Source organism: Schistocerca cancellata, chromosome 10 (genome assembly GCF_023864275.1).
Source record: "Schistocerca cancellata isolate TAMUIC-IGC-003103 chromosome 10, iqSchCanc2.1, whole genome shotgun sequence".
Taxonomy (NCBI): domain Eukaryota; kingdom Metazoa; phylum Arthropoda; class Insecta; order Orthoptera; family Acrididae; genus Schistocerca; species Schistocerca cancellata.
In genome coordinates this window covers 89,007,258-89,027,530 of record NC_064635.1, presented here as the reverse complement: position 1 = coordinate 89,027,530, position 20,273 = coordinate 89,007,258, and the positions used below count along the sequence as shown (strand labels likewise).

Sequence of the window (20,273 nt, the reverse complement as noted above, 5' to 3'; positions counted from 1 at the left end):
ATTTCTGTGGTGTTTAAATCACAGTACCTGTAGGTCATACAACAATTAAAAAAAGACTATGTTGCCACTTTCAATTTTGCATCACAATGCAGGGGACAGTGGAGGATGAACATTTCAACAACAAGGTGATATACAGTTAAGAAGCAACCTTCCATTTATCTGAGAAAGTTAATTGCCACAATGTAAGACTGTGTGGCACTGAAAATCTCAATAAACTGTGGCACATGAATGAAATTCATGAAGGGTTAATTTTTTTTAAGCAGTGTCACAAACAAAGTTGTATGGGCCATTTTTCTTCTGTGAGATGACTGTGGTAGGTATTTATTACCTCAGTATACTGCAGTTGTGGTTCTTTCTGACTGCTGATTCCATAGTTTTCATCTTCCTCTTCATTGGAGCATCAAAGTTTGTCACTATATAAATGATGAACTACTGCATCACTTGATTGGATGTCGTGGCTGTGTTCACTTGGCCACTGCAAGTCACCTTCCCAAATGCTTTATGACTTTTTCCTTTGGGAGTACAGAAAGGACATCTCCCCTCTGAGAACACTGGAACAGCTGAGAGAGTGCATCAGTGCACTCTGATGGCCTTTTGCAACATGTTGCTGTGTAATGCTATGTAATGTGTAATGGTACAGATTAGTATACCATCTGATCCCCCAACTTTAGTGTAGAAGCTCATACACAGATCAGAATCAAGCAAACTTTTTCGCTTGCTATAAATTGTGGTTATTCCCAAATTCCAGTGTATTATCTGTCTGAAATTATAATTATACTGAGTGCTATGCCATTAAACTTCAAATTATTGTTATTTTATGTAAAACTGTCTTCCAGAGCATATTGTAGCAACTTGAATTTAACTTGAAAATACTTACAAAATTTCTGTATAACTTTTATCTACATAAATTTGTTGATATTGTGCCAAAGAGTCAGGAAGAATGTTAGCAGGGAAACTACTGGGTAATTAAAATGTAAATCAACTTTTTTCTGTGTTTACAAAACGTATTTCACTGAATTTGGTCTAAAAATATGCCATCTAAATTCTGCTTGTGTGAAACCTGTCAGCTTATTTCTTAGTAACAAATCTTTTATTCAGACTGACAGAGATTTAAAATTTTAATTATAATTTCAACAAAGTGTCATTTGAACAGTGCTATGAAATATGCTGATTGTTAGACATTATTTATACAACAGTAAATGCGCCCCCAGTTCAGTTTGCCAAAGTGTTACATAGAGTCTGATTTTAGGCATAGTGAAGGCAGGTTGTCTGTGTTGGTTGTTGCCAGAAATGTGTGTTGCCATGCTTTTCTTTGATTGGAGCAATAAATGAAGAGCAATTTTAAAACAGTGTTTGGCTTATACATTCTGCAATTACTGAAGATCTAAGCAGAGCTACACTTTCTCCCAGATAAGTATATTTCCAAGATTGTTGTTAACTACCTCAGATTTCATCTTGTTTCCCCCTTTTGCATCTGTTTCATCCTTCTCATATATTTGGGTGTATTTCTGCGAAATTTATTGGACGTAATTCTACTTTATTTAAGTGATTTTTCGTATTTTTTCCACTACCATGGATCCTTGCACCTTCCATCTGCATCAATGCAGAAAAGTTTCCATATGCCTAGCCAGATCTCAGTCCCACATACCATTCCTGCACTGTTGCTTGGCTATGGAATCCCCCCAAATCACCTTACCATCAAATTACCCATATCTGGCTGCCACCCCTCCTTCCACAATGACCTCCACCTGTCCAGATTCCGCCAATCCTTAGCCCTCACCAATGTAGTCCTGCAAAACCATATCAACTAAGCCCAAACCTCCTTACAGTACCTTCTCTAGATCTGCAAAATTCTCCTGCTATGCAGTCCCAACTTCCTGGAACATGTAATACACATTGAAAATCTTGCCCTGCAGGAACTTGAACAACATGCAAAACACCACCTCAAAAAGCTCTCCATCCTGCTCACTTCCTACTCCTGCCTTGGAGCACCACTAACCACCACCTCTACAACAACCTCCAAACCTCCCCCACATCCATTCATAGCTGTTTCACAGACCTACTACACTTACCCCACCCTTCAAAACTCCCTCCCACCACCACACAGAATCGAGAACCTAAACGGGCCCATAACACACTCATGAACCTTTCCTCCAGAAGCCTTAGCCCATCAGGAATATCAGTCCTTTCCAAAGGCCTCACCTATTCTTCTCTCCTTCTCCCAGTCCCTACAGTGGTAGAACTTTTTTTCCACCAATGCTACCGATCAGACTCAATCAGAGACCAATACCTAACCCAGTCTAACTAAGTTCACTACTCCATCCAACCACGATCAACCCCCACTGCCCCGAAATCAATCCCAGACAACTTTCCAAAATTTCTTAGCTTTGAACCTTGTCTCACTATCATTCCCCAAAGCCCTCAACATGCAGACTAACCTCCACAGAAAGAAGTGCAGTCCACCATCTAAAAACTGATCCTAACCTCACAATCCTACCTACAGACAAAGGCTCCACCACTGTTGCTTTGAACTGCAAGAATTACCTGGCAGAAGCACTCCACCAGTTGTCAGATACTTCCACTTACAAACCTTGCCACAGTGATCTCATTCCAGAAACCCAGCAGGATCTCCTGTCGCTACTCAAATCCTCAGGCCCATCCCAGAACTTCTCCCTGGAGTCCATCTCTCTACTCACCCCCCTCCCTCCCACCCACTTCATGCACTCCTACCTTCTACATGCTTCCTAAAGTCCATAAATCTAACCATCCAGGACACCCCATTGTGGCCAGTTAATGTGCTCCCACTGATATACTCTCTTCTCTTGAAGACCAACACCTTCAGCCTGTAACCTGGAACCTACCCTTATATGTAAAAAATACCAACCATGTCCTCCACCAGCTCTCCATAGTTCCTTTCCCTTTACCACATGGTATCCTGCTCATCACTATTGATGCCACCTGCCTTTACACTAACATTCCTAATGCCCATGGCCTTACAGCTATTGAACACTATGAACACTACCTTTCCCAACACTCAATGGATTCCAAACCAAAAACCTCCTTCCTTGTTACCATGACCAACTATGTTCTCACACACAATTACTTCTCTTTTGAAGGCATTACCTTCAAACAAATATGGGATACAGCTATGGGTATATGATTGGTACCATCCCATGCCAACCTATTCATGAACCATCTAAAGGAATCCTTCTTAAAAACCAAGAATTCTAAACCCCTCACCTGGTTCAGATTAATTGATGACATCTTTGTGATCTGGATTGATGCTGAGGACAACCTATGTACATCCTCCAGAACCTCAACAACTTCTCCCCCTTTTGTTTCACCTGGTCCTACTCAACCCAACAAGCCACCTTCCTCTAGATGTTGACCTCCATCTCAAAATGGCTACATTAATACCTCCATCCATATCAAGCCTACAAACCACCAGCAATACCTCCACTCCTCCACTTCAACAGCTGCCATTTGTTCCATACCCAGAAGTCCCTTCCATACAGCCTAGACACCCATGGTCATCGCATCTGCAGTGACGAGTGGTCCCTCTTGAAATACACCAAAGGTCTTACTGAAGTCTTCACTGACTGTAATTGTCCTCCCAACCTTGTACAAAAGCAAATCTCCCATGTCTTATCTTTCCAGTCTCCCACCACCTCCCAAAGTCCCACCGTCTGACCACAAAGGAGCATTTCCCTAATAACTCAGTACCACCCAGGCCTAATTTAAATGAGAAAAATTAATATTTGATTACTATTCTTGTTGTCAACATTGAAAACACAGTTGTCAATACTTAAAGATACACCTTTGTAGTAGCTATATCTTTCATAGCACTACAATGGCAGGCTTGTAAATAATTGGCTTTGTTGTGCTAAGGAAGTCAGACATAATGAGATTTTCACTCTGCAGCTGAGTGTGCACTGATATGAAACTTCCTGGCAGATTAAAACTGTGCGCCTGACCGAGACTCGAACTCATGACCATTGTCTTTCTCGGGCAAGTGCTCTACCATCTGAGCTACCCAAGCATGACTCATGCCCCATCCTCACAGATTTACTTCTGCCAGTACCTCGTCTCCTACCTTCCAAACTTAACAGAAGCTCTTCTGCGAACCTTGCAGAACTAGCACTCCTGAAAGAACGGATATTGCAGAGACATGGCTTAGCCACAGCCTGGGGGATGTTTCCAAAATGAGATTTTCACTCTGCAGCAGAGTGTGTGCTGATATGAAACTTCCTGGCAGATTAAGACTGTGTGCCGGACGGAGACTCGAACTTGGGACCTTTGCCTTTCGTGGGCAAGTGCTCTACCATCTGAGCTACCCAAGCACGACTCACACCCCATCCTCACAGCTTCGCAGGAGAGCTTCTGTTAAGTTTTGAAGGTAGGAGATGAGGTTCTGCCAGAAGTAAAGCTGTGAAGATGGGGCGTGAGTCATGCTTGGGTAGCTCAGTCGGTAGAGCATTTGCCCGCGAAAGGCAAAGGTCCCAAGTTTGAGTCTTGGTCCGGCACCCATTTTAATCTGCCAAAAAGTTTCAAAGTCAGACAAGTTTCAAACTTCTGTGTTCAGTTGAATGAAAGTTGTACATCACTCGATGTTACTATTGGAAATCCGAGAAAGACTGCTCATAACCAATTAAATATTATGGTACTCAGCAACAGTGTGCCTTTGCTTTTTCTCCCCAAATTGTTCCAATCTTAATGCTGATCTAAGTTTTAATTTTCTGGCTGGTTATTTTAAATGTGTTGCATGTCAGAGACTGATTATATTTATGACTTTGCTGTGGTGACACCAGTGTTACATTTTGTGTCAATGAACTTGTTATTTAGATGGATTACACACACCTCTGATATACACTGAGGTGAGAAAAGTCATGGGATATAGTGTCAGAACCCCTTTTTCCCAGCATAGTGCAGGAGGTCAGTGTGATATGGCCTCAACAAGTCACTTAACGTCCCCTGCAGGAATACTGAGCCATGGTGCATCTATAGCCATCCATAATTGCAAAACTGTTGCTGGTGCAGGATTTTGGGCATGATCTGACCTCTTGATTATGTCCCATATTTGTCCAATAGGATTCATGTTGGGCAGTCTGGGTGGCCAAATCATTCACTTGAATTGTCTAGAATGTTCTTCAAATCAATTGTGAACAACAGTAGCCCAATGATATGGCATATTGTCATCCATAAGAATTGCATTGTTGTTGGGAACATGAACAGCTGCAAGTGGTCTCCAAATAGCTGAACATAACCATTTCGTTTGGTTCCATTGGACCAGAGGACCCAGTCCATTCGTTATAAATGTAATCCACACCATTATGGGGCACTACCAGCTTGCACAGTGCCTTATTGACAACTTGAGTCCACAGCTTTGTGGGGCCTATGCTAAATGCACAAGTCTTAGTGTCAACTCTTACTAACTGAAATCAGGACTCATCTGACCAGGCCACAGTTTTCTAGTCATTTAGTGTCCAACTGATACAGTCACAAGCCTAGGAGATGCATTGCAGGCTATGTCATGCTGTTAGCAAAGGCACTCGCATAGATTGTCTGCTGACATAGCCCATGACTTTTCTCACCTTGGTGTAATAGGTTTGTAACAATTTACGATTTATAGTTGGCTATTTGTGTAGAATATCTAATTTTTCTGAGAGAGTTTTTTCTCCTTTGGAAGATTTATTTTGAGTTGTTGGAGTAATATCATTTGCATATGTTTCTGCCAGAATTTTTCTTTTGTATTTGAACAAAAGGGGAGTCGACGCTGACCCCTGGAGCAATTAATTTTTTTATATCAAAACATGTTTTCCTACAGCAACTCTGAAAGGGTTATTTTTAATCAAATTCTCCAGACAGAGAGAGTTCTCAACACCATATTCAATATTAGAATAAAAAGTAACCATTTAAATCACAATTTCTTCTCTCTTTTTCATAGTGACTACCGTATTTACCCGAATCTAAGCCGCACTCGAATCTAAGCCGCACCTGAAAAATGAGACTCGAAACAAAGGAAAAAAAGATTTCCCGAATCTAAGCCGCACCTGAAATTTGAGACTCTAAATTCAAGGGGAGAGAAAAGTTTTAGGCCGCACCTCCAAATCGAAACAAAGTTGGTCCATTGTAATATGAGACACAATTTAGGTCAAATGAATGACAATACAGCTACAGTAGTTTGGTTTGAGTCGTAAGCTTTACCAGGTAGCCATTGCTATGCGTCAGGCGCTCCGTCCGTATTTATACGGGTACCCTTCCTTTTTCACGTGCTTCGTCTGGTTTGAATTGATTGCTTATTTTGTTTGATCTTATAAGTGCCGTTTTCTCTGTTTGAAAATCTATGCGGCCGCTTCTTTAGTACATCAAATTCTGCACAGAAATTAGAGTCATCTTAGATTTAAAAATCTAGTCAGTTGCCGTGGTTCATTTCTGACTGTATCACTATTAGGCTAAGAATAATACGAATATAAACATGACACGATAGGTGTATTCTTCCGCGTTTGCTGTTGTCCACTCTAGTTTCGTAGTTTATTAGGCAGACAGGATTTAAATGAGATAGCAACAAACACGGAAGAACACATGGCAAAATGTTTATATTCGTATTATTCTTATTGTGAATGGTGAAGAGAATACTGCTTGTGATTCACATTTCATCAGGTTACTATTAGCAACCATCTCTTCTCACAGGTAGGAAAAAATTCAGAACGTAGAGTTGGCCATATTGTAAAATATCCCAAACAGGCTTGCCAGTCGGATTTTCGTAGTACATTGAAATTCTAATACATTCGAAGATGAACAATACGGAATTTGTATTTACTTCGTTGGATAATGTATGAAAATGCAGTGGTCGAAACTCGGGGCGGAGAAAAAAAACTCGTCTTCCACATTTTTTTTAATTTATTTACTGACGCAGAGGTTTTGGCGCCAGTATTTATCTTTGTGCCTACAAAGCATGTCTGTGTAGCGCTACATATATTCGACGGCAGAAGTTAGCTGTGGCGGCACCTACCAACATTTTTCAGAACTTCCGCTTGCTTTGCACTCGATTCTAAGCCGCAGGCGGTTTTTTGGATTACAAAAACCGGAAAAAAAGTGCGGCTTAGATTCGGGTAAATACGGTAATTTTGGTTATTATAAGCACACCTGACTAAAATTAACATACCTACATCACATCAGGGGGCAGTGCACAGAGCCATTGTATACTACCAGAAGATAACCACCAGTAGAAAGAAACTGCAATTCTTGTATTTATGTCTACATCTATATCTATACTCTGCGAACCACCCTGAGGTGCATGGCATAGGATATGTCCCATTGTATCTGTTACTAGGGCTTCTTCATGTTCCATTCACATATGGAGCATGAGAAGAATGATAGTGTGAATGCCTCTGTGCATGCAGTAATTATTCGAATCTTATTTTCATGATCTCTGTGTGAATGATACATAGACGGTTGCAGTATATTCATAGAGTAATCATTTAAAGGCAGTTCCTGAAACTTTGTTAATAGACTTTCTCAGGGTAGTTTTTGTCTGTCTTCAATAGTCTTCCAGTTTACTTCCTTCACTATCTCTGTGACACTCTCCTATGGATTAAGTAAAGCTGTGACCACTTATACTGCCCTTTTCTGTATATGTCTAATATCCCCTGTTAGTCCTGTTTGGTATGGGTCCCACACGCTTGAGCAATATCCTAGAGCTGATCTACTGAGTGATTTGTAAGCAATCTTCTTTGTAGACTGATTGCACCTCTACATCTACGTCTACATCCATACTCCGCAAGCCACCTGACGGTGTGTGGCAGAGGGTACCTTGAGTACCTCTATCGGTTCTCCCTTCTATTCCAGTCTCATATTATTCGTGGAAAGAAGGATTGTTGGTATGCCTCTGTGTGGGCTCTAATCTCTCTGATTTTATCCTCATGGTCTCTTCGCGACACATACGTAGGAGGGAGCAATATACTGCTTGACTCCTCGGTGAAGGTATGTTCTCGAAACTTCAACAAAAGCCCGTACCAAGCTACTGAGCATCTCACTTGCAGTGTCTTCCACTGGAGTTTATCTATCATCTCCGTAACGCTGTCGCGATTACAAAATGATCCCGTAACAAAGCGCGCTGCTCTCCGTTGGATCTTCTCTATCTCTTCTATCAACCCTATCTGGTACAGATCCCACACTGCTGAGCAGTATTCAAGCAGTGGGCAAACAAGCATACTGTAACCTACTTCCTTTGTTTTCGGATTGCATTTCCTTAGGATTCTTCCAATGAATCTCAGTCTGGCATCTGCTTTACCAACGATATAGTTCTGCACATCTGTTCAACGTCCCTTCTCGAAAATGGGGATGACCTGTGCCTTTTTCCAATCCTTTGGAATGCTACGCTCTTCTAGAGACCTACAGTACACCACTGCAAGAAGGGGGGCAAGTTCCTTCGCATACTCTGTGTAAAATCGAACTGGTATCCCATCAGGTCCAGCTGCCTTTTCTCTTTTGAGCAATTTTAATTGTTTCTCTATCCCTCTGTCATCTATTTCGATATCTACCATTCTGTCATCTGTGCAACAGTCTAGAGAAGGGACTACAGTGTAGTCTTCCTCTGTGAAACAGCTTTGGGAAAAGACATGTAGTATTTTGGCCTTTAGTCTGTCATCCTCTGTTTCAGTACCATTTTGGTCACAGAGTGTCTGGACATTTTGTTTTGATCCACCTACCGCTTTGACATAAGACCAAAATTTCTTAGGATTTTCTGCCAAGTCAGTACATAGAACTTTACTTTCGAATTCATTGAACACCTCTTGCATAGCCTTCCTCACACTACATTTCACTTCGTGTAATTTTTGTTTGTCTGCAAGGCTTTGGCTATGTTTATGTTTGCTGTGAAGTTCCCTTTGCTTCTGCAGCAGTTTTGTAACTCGGTTGTCATACCACGGTGGCTCTTTTCCATCTCTTATGATCTTGCTTGGCACATACTCATCTAAAGCATATTGTACGATGGTTTTGAACTTCATCCACTGATCCTCAACACTATCTGTACTTGAGACAAAACTTTTGTGTTGAGCCATCAGTATTCTACCAATAAACTGAAGTCTACCACCAGCTTTACCCATGACTGAACCTATCCCCTGTTAGTCCTGTTTGGTATGGGTCCCACAGATTTGAGCAATATCTTAGAGCCTATCACATGATTGATTTGCAAGCAATCTTCTTTGTAGATTGATTGCACCTCCCCAGTATTCTACCAATAAACTGAAGTCTACCACCAGCTTTACCCATGACTGAACCTATGTGATCATTCCATTTCATATCCCCATAAAGTATTGCACCCAGGTATTTGTATGATTTGACTGATTCCAACAGTGATGCATTGATATTATAGTCATAGGATACTACGTTTTTTCATTTTATGAAGTGCAAAATTTTACATTTCTGAATATTTAGAGCAAGTAGGCAATCCCTGCACCACTTTGAAATCTTATCAAGATCTGACTGAATATTTATGCAGCTTCTGTCAGACAGTACTTCATTATAGGTAGCTGCATTATCCACAAAAATTCTGATTTTACTATTAACTTTGTCTTTAATGTCATTAATATGCAATATGAACAGCAAGAGCCCCAACTCACTTTCCTGGGCACACCGAAAGTTACTTCTACATATGATTCTCCATCCGAGATAACATCCTGTGTCCTCACTACCAAAAAGTCTTCAGTCCAATCACAAATTTCACTTGATACCTCATATGATTGGACTTCTGACAATAACTGTAGATGTGGTACTGAGTTAAATGCTTTTCAGAAATCAAGAAATGCTGCTTCTGCCTGGTTGCCTTGATCCAAAGCTTTCATTATGTAATGTGAGAAAAGTGTGACTTAGTTTTCATATGATCAATGCTTTTGAAATTCATGCTGGTTGGCACTGAGAAGGTCATTCTGTTCAAGATACCTAATTATGTTTCAGCTCAGAATATGTTCTAATATTCTACAATAAATGATGTCAAGGATATTGGATGATAGTTTTGTGGATCACTTCTACTACCTTTCTTGTAAATGGCTGTGATGTGTACGTTTTTCCAAGATCTGGGCATGATTTTTTTGTTCAATGGATCTATGATAGATTATAATTAGAACAGCAGCTAACTCAGACACAAATTCAATATAGAATCTGACAGGGGTGGCAATTCTCCTGGGTTTTTCTTTGTAAAGAAATGTTTGAAAATGGAGTTAAGCCTGTTGCTTTGCTACCCTCAATTTCACTTCCTGGCTCTTTGCTTGGAACTTGACACTAACTTTGGTGCCACTAACAGCCTTTACATATAACCAGAATTTCTTCAGGTTCTATAAGAGATATTTTGCTACAGTAGTCATTGAGGGCTTCACACATTGCTCTCTTGACAGCCAAATGCGTTTCATTCAGAATCCCTCTATCTATAGCTGTATGCTTTGTTTTACACCTATTATGCAGTAATCTCTGTTTCTTTAGAAGTTTCTTTACAGTGACTGTATACTATGGAGGTTCCCTACCATTATGAACTATTCTACTGGCTGCATTTCTATCCAGTTCATGGTCAACTATTCTTTTAAACTTCAGCCATAGTTCCTCTACCTATACCTGCCCTGTGCTGACATTTCAAGTTCCTCATTATGACACAACTGTTTTTTTATCTAGTTTACTGAACATATATATTTTTCTGCTTGTTTTTGTTGTCATTTGTATTTTGGTAATCATTGTTGTCATGATCACTAGTACCGGTTTTGATGTGGATATCCTCAAAGATGTCAGGCCTATTTGTTGCCATTAGATCCAATATATTTCCATCAGGAATGAGGTCTCTAACTATCTGTTCTAGGTAGTTTTCAGAGAAGGCATTTAGTAAAGTTTCACAGGTGTTACCATCCCCACCACTAAAAAATTAATTTTGGATAATTAAAATCTCTACTGATGTTTATGGTATGATTGGGGAACTTATGTACATGTAAAAGGTTCTGAAATTCCAATATGTTGCCAAAATTTTAAATTTACTGCAAAAATATTAGCAGCAGTTTGAATAATGGACTATCCTCTGCCCCTATTACATAGACTTATCATTCATGTTGATTTCTTCGTCAGCTCTTAATCTACTCTATGCTGACTGATGAAATTTATGGATTTGTTGTTAATACTCATGAAATCATCCTTCTTACACTGAACTCAGAGAACAGCAAGTTTTAATACCTGTTCAAAAAGGTGTCATACCAACCATCTTACTGAGAACTTAACATATCATCAGTTCACAATCTTTTAGATTCTCTCTAAAATATAAACTACCCTTCAATTTATGTTTTTGAATTAGTATTAACTACAGAAAATTTTCCTTATTTCAAGAGAAGTTACAGAGAAGACAATTGAGATCTGCAAACTTTCGCACAGTGTACTATTTTTTATTTTCTTCTGAAATAATTGAATCAGTTGTCTTATGCACTGTTTTGAAATATCAAGAATGCATGCACATTTATGGCATAATCCTGCACAACATAAATATTTTACTGTCATGTGGCTCTGTCCCCTCTCTATCTTTTAATAATAATTTTTCTTATATTTTTCTTATCTATTTATTTTGCTAGCCTAAGAAGATAGCATACAACAGTATTTTGAACCTCTTTTCTCTAAATAACCTTTTAATTGCTGCTCAGTTCACTTTCAATAAATGATTCTCTACAGAGAAAGCAATACAGTATTTTTCAGTCAGTTCTGCCAGTACTAAAAAGGAACATATGGCATTTACTGTGATTTTGCCAAGCCCTGTAATTGTGCATATCATAAATTTTACTAGAAAAACTAAAATTTTATGGCATGAAAGGCAGACATTTGTGTGGACAGAATCACACTTCAACAACAAAATGCATGGCCATACTAAAATTTGATACAGTATGAATAAAACTAAATTCAGAGAGGGGAAACCTTAAATACTGAATCTTGCCAGGTTCAACACTCAGACTACATCTGTTCTTGACCTGTATAAATGATATAGCTTGATCATTGAAGGACTGTTGAAAAACTGTGATGTTTTTAGAGGACCTAATTATAATTGTTATTAACTCAAATATATCCATACCAGGCACAATCAAGAGGATGATGAAATCTGCTAACGTCTGCTTCATGGCAAATACCTTAACCAGCCATCTTCCAAAAATTGTATTATACAATGCCAAACAAATAAAAATTACTTAAGGGACTAGAAGAAGTGATCATTGAGTACACGTAACATGAATTTCCATGTATACATAAAGATATTAATCTGAGGTGGCATCAGGCTATGGATAAATTTTCTAAAAAGCCCACTTCTTCCTGATTTGTACAAAAAAGAGGTACAGACAAACAAATGGTTGTAATTTCAGAAAAACTGGATGATTTCTTTGAGAGAATGAGCTTAACAAGTTGAACAAATCAGTTATGCATTAATCCACCCTTGCCCTTGTCCAAGCAATTATTCAGCTGGGCATTGAGGGATACATTGCCAAATTCTGTGCAACTGGTGCATTAGAATGTCAAAATCTTCCGCTCCAAACGTTCTCAATTGGGTAGAGACCTGGTGACCATGGTGGCCAATGTATGGTTTGGAAAGCATGAAGACAAGCAGTAGGAACTCTTGACATGTGCAGGCAGGCATTATCTTGCTGAAATGTAAGCCAAGGATCGGCGGAAAGACTTACCTTAGGGGGAAAAAAGAACAGGTATACACTTGCACACACACACATATCCATCCACACATATACAGACACAAGCAGACATATTTAAAGACAAAGAGTCTGCCCAAACTCTTTGTCTTTCTGACTGTATCACTATTACGCATAAGAATAATACGAATATAAACATGACATGATATGTATATTCTTCCGCGTTTGCTGTTGTCTCACTCTAGATTCATAGTTTATTAGGCAGACAGAATTTAAATGAGACAGCAGCAAACACGAAAGAATACATGGCAAAACGTTTACATTCGTATTATTCTTATGGTGAAGAGAATACTGCATGTGACTCAAATTCATAAAAGTTCCTATTAGCAACAATCTCTTCTCACAGGTAGGAAAAAATTCAGAACGTAGAGTTGGCCATATTGACAAACATCCATAACAGTCTTGCCAGTCGGGTTTTCGTAGTACATTGAAACACTGCAACATTCGAAGATGAACAATACGGAATTTGTATTTACTTCGATGGATAATGTATGAAAATGCAGTGGTCGAAACTCGGGGCAGAGGAAAAATAAGCTCATCTTCCACCTTTTTTTTTTAAATTTATTTACTGACACAGAGGTTTTGCTGCCAGTATTTATCATTGTGCCTGCACAGCATGCCTGTGTAGTGCTCCTTATATTCGATGGCAGAAGTTAGTTGTGGCAGCACCTACCAACATTTTTCAGAACTTCCGCTTACTTTGCACTCGATTCTAAGCCGCAGGTGGTTTTTTGAATTACAAAAACAGGAAAAAATGTGCAGCTTAGATTCGAGTAAATACGGTAGTTGGCACAAGTGATGCCATGAGCTCAGCCCCTTCTTTTGCAGTCTCTTTGTCAGTTAACTTGAGCCAATTTTCTTCAATATGATAATCATGCTGCAGTTATGGCTATATTTGTTTAATGATGCAGTATGGCTACTTTTTACGTAAATCCTTGTATCATATATGTCTAGTGATGCTACTGTTACTATGCTTAGTTCACTGAATTTATTTCAACAGGAATATCTAGGACATAATGTTGTTATGCATCTCACAGCCCTCTTTAGTAGCTTTAGCACTCTTTGCATGTACACATTTGCAGAATTTCCCCAGACCAGGATAAACATGAAATATGTGAATGAACTAGCCTATTGGACATTGTTAGCAGTTGTTGTGTGTTTATTGTTGTTAATATTCTTCTCATCATACATGTACTTGAACTCACTTTACAACAAATATTATTTATATGCTTCTCCCATGTCAAGTACCTATTGTCTGTAACACCCAGGAATTTATATGTTTCTGTCTCTTTTAGATCACTGTCTCTGAGCTTGACATGTGTTCCAGTTAGGTATTCTGTTTGCTTGTGTTTACATATATGTGGTTTTATTAACATTTATAAAAAGATTATTTCAACTGTAATAATTGTTTCCATTTTCCACATTTAGAGAAGGTTGCTTTTGTAAGTCATCTGTTGAGGTACTACTTATAATAAATGATGTGCAGTCTGTATGTATGACAGTATTTCCACCTACTATTTTGGACACATCATCAGTATATAAAATAAAAAGTAATGGGCCCAGCACTGATCCTTGAGGCCCTCCATATTTAACAGATTCAAAATCTGGGTTGACATTTGTAAGAGTATTGCTCACATTTTGTTTTATTTCTACACACTGTTTTCTATTTTCCATGAATGATTGTATGATATCAACCGCTTTCCCCCTTCTACCATAACAGTTTTTAATAATATGTTGTGGTATACACAATCAATAGAGTTCAAAGGTCAAGAAACATGCCAAAAACTTTCTTTCATTCATCTAGTAGCTTAGTTACATGCCCTATAAATTCAGCTACTGCTGTGTTCATGGCTCTACCTCTCCTAAACACATCCTGGGCCTCATTCTGTAAAATGTACTGTTCCATCTTTAATTACACATTCTATTGTTTTAGGTAAGACAGGTGTAATAGTTATTGTCTGATAATTTCCTGAATCTATCTTGTCGCCTGATTTTATAATAAGGGTCACTTTACTCTTTTTGAAACATGTCAGGAATATTTTTTCTTCCATAGCTAAGTTTATGAGAAAAGTCAGATGCCTTACCACCCACTGCAGGAGGATTTAGTTAGTCTAGTAGATAATTGGTGTACTATTTTTACTAATTCATGTTCATTTGTTGGGAAAAGGAACAAATGCATTGTCTCATGAGGTGTACTTTGTATTTATTTTTGTCATGAGAGTTTTGCTTCATTAATTTGTCCACTATGTCAACACAATGTTGATGTAAAATATTACTGACTTCTATAGGGTCCCCATTTTGTTTATAGTTATGATTACACCATTTTTCATATCTACATCTTCCCTCTCTTTCTTTATGTGTGACCACATGGTCTTTGTCTTATTATTACAAGCTGTGATAGGAACCCTGATTGTTCAATTGAGAGTTACCTGTTAAAGATTGCTTCAGCAATGAGAAACGAGACATACTGGTGTTGGGCTTGTGTCTGCTCTGATGCACCATGACGGGCCTCATTTAAATTCTACTGTTATGAGAGTTAATTTATGGGTGGAACAGTTACTTGGATCAGGTATAGGGTCTCATACCAGTGTGGTTCCCGTTGACTCTATCAGCAAGTGGGACAATACTAGTCATGGCCTTCACCTCAAGGGAAGGGAAAACTGTCTGGGCTAATAGCAAATAACTTAAGGGGGTGGGGGGCACAGTCACAAGTGGTAAAAAAACAGTGGTTAAAAGTGACAGATCAGCAGTTCTTTTAGGGTAGGGAGGACATAAACAAAAGATGTTCAGAGACAGGTTGAAAATGACATTGGTAAAACAGGCAGCCAAAAAGCAAATTATAATGTATACAATTCATGGAGACAGCCTCTGATTGAAACTAGAGATATTAAAAAATTGATAGAAAAATTAGGTTCAGGCAATTGTAATTCAGCCAGTGCACAAAATCAATTATCCTTACTGCATTGGAATATCCAAGGACTAAGGGTTAAGCTTAATGAGTTGCTTACTTATCCTGAAGAATTAGAGTTGAGCAAACCAGTTGATATAATCTGCCTCTATAAGCATCATGTGACCACTCATATAGTTATGTTAAATGTTACAGGATTCAAGTTAACTTCTTACTTATGTAGAGAAAATATGGAGGAAGGAGGAGTTGCCACATTTGTCAGAAACTGTTTTGATTTCAAGACTACTGGTATTAATAAATTTTGCTCAGAGCAGTGCTTAGAAGCTTGTACAACAGAAGTAGTATTTCATAATAAGTCCGTTATAATCGAAGGTATATACAGATCACCTTCAGGAAATTTTAACCTCTTCATAAAAAATCTGGAAGCTCTGTTGTCCCATCACATGGTAAAAAACAAGTGGTCACTGGTGATTTTAATGTGGATTTATTGAATAGCTCTGTCCGTGAATAATTATTGCAGTCAGTAACAGTATCATTCAATTTTGTTCCTACTGTGAACTTTGCAACTAGGATATGTAAATGCTCTGAGACTGCTATTGATAATATATTTGTAGACAAATCCAGGGAAAAAAGGCATATCACAAAACCAAAGGTAAATGGTGTATTTGATCATGACATGCAGCATCTTGTGTTAAATGTTCAAACTTTTCAGGATAAAAAATCTATTACATCTGAGTACAGTGGGGTAATAAATAAGTCAAAAATTGAGAAATTCAGGAAGCTGCTCAAAGACATGAACCAGATAGATTTTTACAATACTTCTGACTCAAATGGAAAATACAAAACATTCATTACTAAAGTTACCTCCTCTTTTGAAAATTGTTTTTGCTTAAAGGTACCTCAAATCACACAGAAGTCAAAAAGTAAACTGTGGATTACACAAGGATTAAAGATATAATGTGGGACAAAAAGGAGACTGTATCTACTATCTAGAAACAGCTCTGATGTTAGAATTATAAAAAATTACAAAGAATGCTGCAAAGTATTGAAGCAAGTAATCCAGAAATAGAAGCAGATTCATTATGAGAAAGAGATAATTACAACAGGCAACAGAATAAAAACTGTATGGGATATAGTGAAGACAGAGGCAGGTGGGACCAGAAAGGAAGATGAAAAGATATCTCTAAAAATAAATAAAACTGGTAACAAACGCATGTAGTGTTGCAAACCTCTTAAACAAGTATTTCATTTCTGTTACTGACAGCTTGGGGTTGTCAGGTTCAGTGAATAGTGCAATGCAGTATTTGAGACAAGTCTTTAAAAACAGCTTCAGTAAAATGGAAATGACACTCGCATCTCCCAAAGAAGTAGCATCCATCATAAAATCCTAAAAATCTAAGTATTCCAGTGGTTATGATAACATATCAATGAAGTTCATCAAAGAGTGCCCATTCAAGTTGAGTTCTATCTTTTTATTTGTGTAATCAATCTCTTATCAGTGGAACATTTCTGACTGGCTAAAATATGCTGAAGTTAAGCCTCTTTACAATATGGGGGATAAAGAGGTACCATCAAACTATTGACCAATTTCACTTTTGCTGGCTTTCTCAAAATTATGTGAAAAGGTTATTTTCAAGCATCTCCTTAAGCATCTGACTGCAAATAATATATTGAGCAAGTCACAGTTTGGATTTATTAAGGTTTCTGATATTGAGAAAGCTATTTACACTTACAGTGAGAATGTGCTTAATTCATTAGATAACAAATTAGAGGCTACTGGCATTTTCTGTGACTTGTCAAAAGCCTTTGACTGTGTGAAACACAGCATTCTCTTAAGTCAGTTAGAATATTATGGTGTCACCAGCAATGCTGCAAAATGGTTTGAGTCTTACCTATCTAACAGGAAACAAAGGGTGTTGCAAAATACCTGTGCAGTAAGCAGTCAGCCTTCATCTGACTAGGAATTAATTACATGTGGTGTTCCTCAAGGTTGCATCTTAGGTCCATTGCTTTTTCTTCTGTACATTAATGACCTCTAGTCTGTTACATTGCCAGATGCTAAATTTGTTTCGTTTGCAGATGATACAAACACTGCAATAGGTAGCAAGTCAAATACAGATTTATAAATGGCTGCTAATAAATTTTCACTGACATTAATAAATGGTTTAAACCTAATTCACTGTGATGAAACTTTGAGAAGACCCACTATGTGCAGTTCAGAACCTGTAAGAGATTTCCTTCCAGCATGTGTATAACATATGAAGACATGCAGATCAAAGAGTTTGACAGTGTTAAATTTCTGGGATTAAAACTCAATAATAAATTCATTTGGGAAGGGCATACTGCAGAATTGCTTAAGTGCCTAAACAAGTCTGTATTTTCAGTGAGAATGATGTCAGATGTAGGAGATATAAATATAAAAGACTTTCATACTTTGCTTACTTCCATTTTATTATGCCATACAGGTTCATATTCTGGGGTAACTCATCAAACTGAGCAAAAGCTTTTAGGCTGAAATGCATGTGATAAGAATCATTGGTGGTGTAAATTCAAGAACATAATGTAGAAACCTGTTAAAGGAACTTTGTGTTCTAACCACTGCTTCTCAGTATGTTTATTCCTTAATGATATTTGTTGCAAGTAATATTTCAGTATTTCCAACCAATAGCTCGATACATAGTACCAATCCTAGAAATAATAGCAATCTACATAAAGACTTAAAATAACTTACATCAGTCCATAAAGGGGTCCAATATTCAGGAACACACATTTTCAAATAAGTTTCCAGCAACCATCAAAACCTTGGTTTAAGATAAAGCATGGTTTATACAGGATTTGAAAGACTTTTTGATAGGCAACTCCTTCTACTCTATAGATGAATATCTTAGCATAGACTGTTAAGCCAGCTTAAGTAAAAATGTCTGTTAGATTTCAGTGTTGACAGCACTTGGTGACAACATTCAAGATTAGGTACTTTGAGTATGATAATTTTATTAATAGAGCATAACAATGTTTCATTCTGGCAGTATGTTAATTCTGTAAATATTAGCTGTTTCAGTTTACCACATTGTAATCACCTATTTCGACAATCTCCTGTCAAATGATCAGTGTAGTGAATATTATATTCAAATGTTTTATGTTTTCATGTTTACTTTCTGACATGTTCCACACCACAGGAATCATCTCATTTTTTGGGTCTATGGAACAAAAACTGAATCTAATCTAATCTAATATTTTTTTTATCAATTTCTTATATGATCTCTTCTTGTCCATATAGGCATCACAGTTTGATTGTGTTGGATTTATCTGAGATTGTTTGTACATAGTTTTGCACATAGTTATTGCACTGAACTTTTGTATTCCTGCATACTAATGCAAGATAATGTTTTGGAGAATGATTCCCATCCCTTATTTATGTTTACTGTTTGGTATATGATTGCTCCAGTTATTGGGTTGCATTAACCTTTGTAGCCTCCATAGGCTTGCTTGCTTTGTTTGTCACAGTCCTTTAATGATATTTTCTGACATTAATGATAGATGCAGACAAAATTAATTAAAATTTGTGCTGCAGCTGAGACTCAAACCCAGGTCTTCTTGCTTGCTAGGAATAAATGTTTCAGGGAAACATTTAATTATATTTTATGACATTGTTACCTTATCTGTTACCTCTGTTAATTCCCCATGGGGTTCAGCAATGGCTGTGTCTTTGACCTGTACTTTTTGTCTGTCTATTAATGTCCCCATATCTTTGCTGTACCTTGTGGGACTACTTACTACTAGATTTAGGTCAGACTTGTTGATTAGCTTACTGAAACTCCTTGAATAACAGCTTTCTTTCAGTGTGTTGATATTTTGATCATCTGCTACTACTATATATACAAATTGCCTAACAGTCTTGTCGAAAGCAAAAATATTCAACAAATTATAAAATATATAATAAATAGCAATGTATTTGACAGATTAATTACAAAATGTTTGCAACACCACTACCTTTGTTCAGTAACTGGATATTAATGTTAAGTTTATACATATATAAATATGAATATTTGTCCTTGAAAACACTGGATTTAAGTCAAACCTACTGCATCATCTAGTAAATTACATCACATATAATCAAAAAGATTGAATAAGCAGATAAGTAAATGAAATTAAAGCCATGTATGAGCAGTCTTACATTGGTGTATTTTTGGTGCTGTTTTGTGTGCTGTTAGAAATCCACTAACTTTGCAGCTCTCTGGAAAGACTAGTGTCAGGACATTTTGCCTTGCCCCTTACCCTCATATCAGCAACACCACCACATGTGGGCAGATATTCCAAAGAAATGCTTATGGCTGTAAGATAAGCAACTGCTGGTTTTGCTAAATCAGATTCCATAGTGCTGAGCTAAATGTGTCACTTTAACCTTCCACAGGAGGTTGCACTGATATAACAAGCAATAAGGTGTACGAATATATGTCAGATAGTTTTATACCAAGTCCACAGAATACTTGTAGCACTGAGTTGGACATCTTGACATTAAATTTTAAAATACAAACATTGTACACATTGTTACTTGAAGTTCCAGTTTATCAGTGTAAACAGATGGAGAGTGAAATATTGTACAGAGCAAATGGAAACAGCAAAAGAAACATAACTCAAAAATTTAAAATGGT

The 20,273-nt window shown here is 37.7% G+C and overlaps 1 protein-coding gene across 4 annotated transcripts in view; it reads right to left on the bottom strand.

The window, feature by feature from the left end:
* LOC126106493 (uncharacterized) overlaps positions 1–20,273 on the bottom strand; it is a 96,406-nt gene that overhangs the window by 21,247 nt on the left and 54,886 nt on the right. Inside the window, exon 1 of one of the 4 annotated variants that reach the window (XM_049912802.1) lies at positions 17,549–17,679. The exons of the other annotated variants lie outside the window; for them this stretch is intronic. The gene's annotated coding sequence lies outside the window, so the exon portion shown is untranslated. Of the gene's footprint in view, positions 1–17,548; positions 17,680–20,273 lie in introns of those variants that run through there. 4 annotated transcript variants of the gene reach the window in all.